This window comes from Chenopodium quinoa, unplaced genomic scaffold (genome assembly GCF_001683475.1).
Source record: "Chenopodium quinoa cultivar QQ74 unplaced genomic scaffold, ASM168347v1, whole genome shotgun sequence".
Taxonomy (NCBI): domain Eukaryota; kingdom Viridiplantae; phylum Streptophyta; class Magnoliopsida; order Caryophyllales; family Amaranthaceae; genus Chenopodium; species Chenopodium quinoa.
In genome coordinates this window covers 2,533,613-2,539,612 of record NW_018745684.1, presented here as the reverse complement: position 1 = coordinate 2,539,612, position 6,000 = coordinate 2,533,613, and positions in this window count along the sequence as shown.

Here is a 6,000-nt window from a genome sequence, read left to right as displayed (position 1 = left end):
TATACTTCGTAATTTGATTTTGTTAAAAACCAAACAAGGGCTCAGGTTCTATGTGAATAGCGACTTACAGTATTATGGCACTACCTTTGTTCTAGCTTGGAATTTTTTTCCCGTCGATGACAGCCAGAGCTGTCAGACCGACCAATGTTCCTGCTGTCAGAGGATAAAAAGGATATCATTGTTCCTGCTGTCAGGGGATAGAAAGGATATCTTTGGTATTTCATTTTATATGCCAAATCTAAGCGAGTCATTCTTGTTAGTCTTTTGCCACAGAATAATAGAAGGTAAATATCGTGGCAGGATCACTGGGATGTGTAAAATTTAGAAGTCTTTGATACAAGGTTCTTGGGTGTTTTTAAGACCCCCTTCACACATAGCTCTCATATAGGAATTACTTCATAAGTTCAGAGAGCGGCTAAGGTGGGTGCAGCAGGTAATGTAATTGCTAAAACTTTAGTGTGATTGGTAGGAACTATACATCAGAAGGTAATGTAATTGCAGCAGGTAATGTAAGAGATGTACAGATCGCGAGACTTGGAAAAGCTGAAATCTCATATTTTGAATGGAAGTATGGAACCGCCTGATCCAAATCTGAACTGAATAGATCCTGCTTGTAATTTTATTGTGACTAAAATTGATTTATGATCTGAGTTTGCATATTGACAATAGATACCAACCTAAATAGACCACCTGAAAATGAACTGTAGGGCTCATCACCTGAGTATGATTAGAATCGAACTTGATGTGAATGACTTGCCACATCAAAAATACCCAAGTTATCAAATTGCTTCTTTGTAATATAGTGGGGCAAGTTATGTGTTGTACTTTTATGAGTTTAGTTTTGGAAAATACTGGTCCTTTGATGTTTGACATTCATTCAGGCAGGGTTTATTTGGTTATAATTCAGTATTAGAGAGGAAAGAAATATTTTTGAAAATATTTAGAAACCTTGCTTGCAGCTTCCTTTTAAATTGGTGCCAATTCCTATTAAATTTCTGATAATATTAGTTCTGTGTGATCATGCAGCACGTACTGCAGAACCATGGTTTACGGCTTTGTTTGGTCTATATGACTTATTATATGCGACTGTTAATTACAGACGAAGGGAGCATATAGTTTATATATGTGGTACTAGCAAGTACAACCGCAGAACTTTTTAATGGCCAGTAATTAGGCAGTTGAGATATCAGTTGGTCCTTTGCCGTACTCCAAGAGCTACATATGCGTACGTAAACCATTAAAACCATTTGTCTTGGACACTAATGGATTCCATCAATGAATGGCATTTTTCTTCTTTTGTTAAATGCTCTCCTTTTGGATTTGTCTCTTTGTCTAAATATCTCCGGACAGAAGCTTGGGTGTGAATCTACTGAGGTTACCGACCTTCAAAGAGCACCAATCAATAGTTAAGTCTTCGTAAAACCTTTTTGAAATCGTTGTCGTTGTCCATGTTTAACAGTTTAACACAAATTTATATATGTCGAACTACTGAGCGGTGTTTTGCAGGATTATTCTATTTAGCTAGCTAATTTAAGTGCAGAATCCATTTAAACTTATTAAAGCGTAAATGTACTGCTTAAATATATACAGGTATATATAAAACTTCACAAGTGTGTGGCTCAATGTTGGAATTTATGTCTGAAGGCAATATTCTCCTAAGCCTAACAGTACAGTTTGATTAACTATTGTAATGCTGGTGTGATTGGGTAGATTACCGAACATTTTGTCTCATTGATTTAGCTAAACATACTCCGTATTATGTTCATTGTCATCGTATAACATAAACATTTACCTACAGCATAGATAATTCTTCTCATATCATCATCTGTCTATTGGCATTAGGTATGCTGAAGGCAGAAGACAGTTTCCGCGAAACTCTGATGCATCTTTCTCAAAAACAAATTGTGTATTGATTTCTGATACCGAAAAACATAGTCTGATGGTTAATGCAACCAAGTATGGAAACTTCGGTTTATAGAATGTGGTTGATGTTAATCTGTTACTCAATTTCAGCCTCATTATGAATTAGGAACCTTCTGTTATTGTCTTATCATAATAGGAAATAATTATGTTCATTTCTATATTTGCTGCTTCAAACTCTGGTCTGCAATTGCATAAGTAGCAACTTATGTACGGACCACATGATTTTTAGTGAATAAGACCTTTGGAGATAATATCTGTCGACATCCGGTCGTTTACGTGTTAGCTTCTTCCCGTGACAACTTCATGCAGTCTCAAATAACCCCACGCGGTGTTCTATAAGGTCCTCCTTTTGCCACTCTGTGTCACCTTTTAACGTTTTCAGTGGTGACATTTTCTGAAATTTCTATCAGCAGTGCTGCTTGAGGCTTATATGCATCAAGATTTGGAATGGACATTAGGAATGTTGGAGTGAAATTATACATAGTGTGTAACTTTGTCACTACAAAAAATGAAATACCAATAAAGGTGTAAGGTAGCGCCAACTCCAAATTTAGACGATGTATTATTGGTATGGTATCATCAATGACGATTCAGATAAATTAATATAAGTGAATACGGAGTATATCAAGGTGAAAAGAACAAAGCCGTACTCTCATCCTATTTAGCTATGTAAGATTATCATAGATGCCTAAGTTGGAGAATAGTGTTAAGAAGCCTACCATAATGCGATATTAATTTGGCTAAATTGGTCTCTTGACTTTGTCGAAAAGTTAGTGGAAGTTGATATTTCTAATTGTTAGGGGACAAACTTAAATCTTATATTGGCCCCTTTCTCTCATAACCTCACTTGGATCATAAAGTTTAATAACGCAAAACAAATAGTACTCTATTTTTGTCATATATTAAAAAAAAAGCCACTAATTTATTGGTAGTTTTTCTTAGGAGCGTTATCTAATTTTAAATACATTGGAGAATTCTAATGTGAGACGGTCTCATGTTCGCAAGCCGAAAAATTACACCTCAATTTTTTTAATCATGAAAGTCATCCTTATCCGAATAGGTTGGAAGGAAGTTTCATAATTAAGTATGATGATATTTGTATGAGGAAATTAATTATTTTTAACCTTGAATTATATAATTAAGATCATTATGCTAGAGGAATAATGATGAGTATATACCTAAGGATAAACTATGCATCTTTATAAGTAGGTTCCACATCAAAAGAATCCATGCACAAAAGAGAGGTTTACATTTTGCAAGATAAATAAATAGTAGATTAATTGTGCGTTTATTAGGAAAAGATTCTAAATTGTGTGGTGCTTTACAAATAATCTAGTGTTACTTTTGATATTTCTATAAGAATCTTCCCAAAAATAATAGAAAAGCAAGGAATTTGAGAAGTGGATGGGAATCTGAATTTTTAATTACTATATTTTAAAATAGTTTTCGTAGGTTAATCATCTAAATTTAAGGAACATTATTAGGTCTTACTTGTATAATATAGGCTTAGATTCGGCAACTATAATAAGCTAGCACAAATATGACCACCGGAATTGGAACTACACAAATTACACGCACTACCTAGAAGATTATCCATTAAATTCATCAATAGCATCAATGTATCATAATATAACACACTTTCTTAATGAGAGGATGAAATATATTTTTAGTTATGATTCAGTTATTAAAGATATATATTAATGAAGAAATTTTTTAAAATATAATTTACTCACCTTGTATAGAAATCAAATTTGGTGATTAATTGTGTTAATTTTTTTTTTTTAAATGCAATAGTTAACTGGAAAAACTTTAATACTTATAGTATAATTTTAGCTCAATAAAAATCTCATAAATATACTTAACTAGATTAGGTCCCGTGCCATGCACGGTAATTAATTTCACTATTGTTTATAATTCAACACAAAAAATTTAAAACACGAAATAAAATATTTTGTATAATGCATGTGGACAAAATATATAACCATAGTATTTTTTTTATGTATAAAATTAAATGAAACATGAAATATAATGACGACAAAGTAATTAGACAAATAAGTTTAAAATTTTAATGATAAATTGATATCGTTTTTCTTTTTATTAACTAAATAATTAAGTATATATTTTAAAATTGTATATTAAACACTATGGGATTGTAACATAAATAATTACTACAGTGTATTTGATACAATTTAGGATAGTGGAAAACATATCTAATTTGTCGTGCTTTTGATATACATAAATAACTAAAAATTTAAAATAAATCAAATAAGATTGATATTGTAAAAAAAAAATAAAAAATAAAAAATAATAAAAAATAAAAAAATTATGCTAATAGGAAGCCGTTTCTTAATAAGAAATTAATTTTTTTTTGAAATTTCTAAATAGAGAATATATGAATGACAAAATAATAATAATAATAATAATAATAATAATAATAATAATAATAATAATAATAATAATAATAATAACAAAATAATTAAGTTGCTTGGTGGTCCTGCTAATTCTGATTCTGATTTTAGTGGTGAGCTTGCGATGCAGAGGGTGACCAAGACTATCGCGCTAATGGATAAGGTTGCCAACCTTGATGATCCTCAGTGTGAGCTATTGTTACTTAGGGCTTGTACCGGAGTTTCTAAACTCTACTTTGCTTTGCGTACTTGTCCCCCTAGTACTTTTGAGGCGGCTCAGCGTACTTTCGACGAGGCTCTTCGATCTTCCTTGGAGCGTATTGTTACTGCTTCGGGGCCTGGGTTTGGCGATTGGCAATGGCGGCTTGCTACCTTACCATTTGCGTTTGGAGGGCTTGGGGTTTACTTCGCTGGTGATGTTCGTCATTATGCCTTTCTTGCTTCTCGGTTACAGTCTGCTGGGTTGCAGACTCAGCTTCTTCGGCATGCTGGTGTTGTTGGTCTTGGACGAGCCTTTGTTGATGCTTTGAGTCTGTTTAATGGAATAGTGGAGTCTGACATTATGTCTAATCCTAGTGAGATCACTGGCCCTAAACTCATGAAGAAATTGACAGATATATATTTCACAAAGATTACGGCTTCTGCAGAATCCGCCTATTCTTTGTCTCCTCGGCAATCAGCATTGTGGAAATCGCAGCAGGGAGATCACACCTCTGCTTGGCTTCGGGCAGTCCCTATTTCTGGGTTAGGTCAGACGATGAATGCTAAGACCTACCGATGTGTGTTGTGCTACAGGATGGGTGTTCCTTTGTTCTTTATCTTGACACCATGTTTGGCTTGTTCTCGGGTTTTCACTAGGGATATTTATGGTGATCACGCGGTGTCGTGTGCTGTTATTGTGGGTATTAAACATCGGCATAATGTTGTTCGGGATACCCTTGTTGATATTTGCTACAGATCTGGGATTTCAGCTCGAAAGGAGGTGGACATAGGGTTGACTGGAGGGAATGATGGGCCCCTTAGACCTGCTGATGTGTTACTTTATTCTTGGGATCGTGGTCGTGATGTTTGTGTGGACGTTACGGGGTCTTCTCCTTTGACGCCGACTGGGCTATCTGACTTTGTTCCTGGACGGGCAGTAGATGATGCGGCTCATCGAAAGCGGGTAAAGTATGAAGCTAGTTGTCAACTCATTGGATATGGTTTCCTTCCCTTCTCCTTTTCTTCGCTTGGGGAATTTGAGAAGGATGCTGTTATGTTGCTGAAACGGGTTCAGAGGTTCTCGACGACGCAAGATATTGGAACTCGTGCTACAGCTCATATCTTCACTAGAGTAGGCTTTGCTATAGTTAGAGGAGTGGGGGCCCAGATTATATCTCGGCTACCCACTAATTTATTGTAGGTTGTATGACTTTGTTTTTGAGATATAATAATAATAATAATAATAATAATAATAATAATAATAATGTATACAATAAAAGATATGAAAAATATGTGAATTATATATATATATATATATATATATATATATATATATATATATATATATATATATATTAGGAAAGTGAATCACAATCAAATGATTTGATGAATATATATAAAGTATATTTACAATAAAAAAAAATAAAAAAAAGGAGAAAAATGTTTTGGAGGAAAAATACAGCATCAA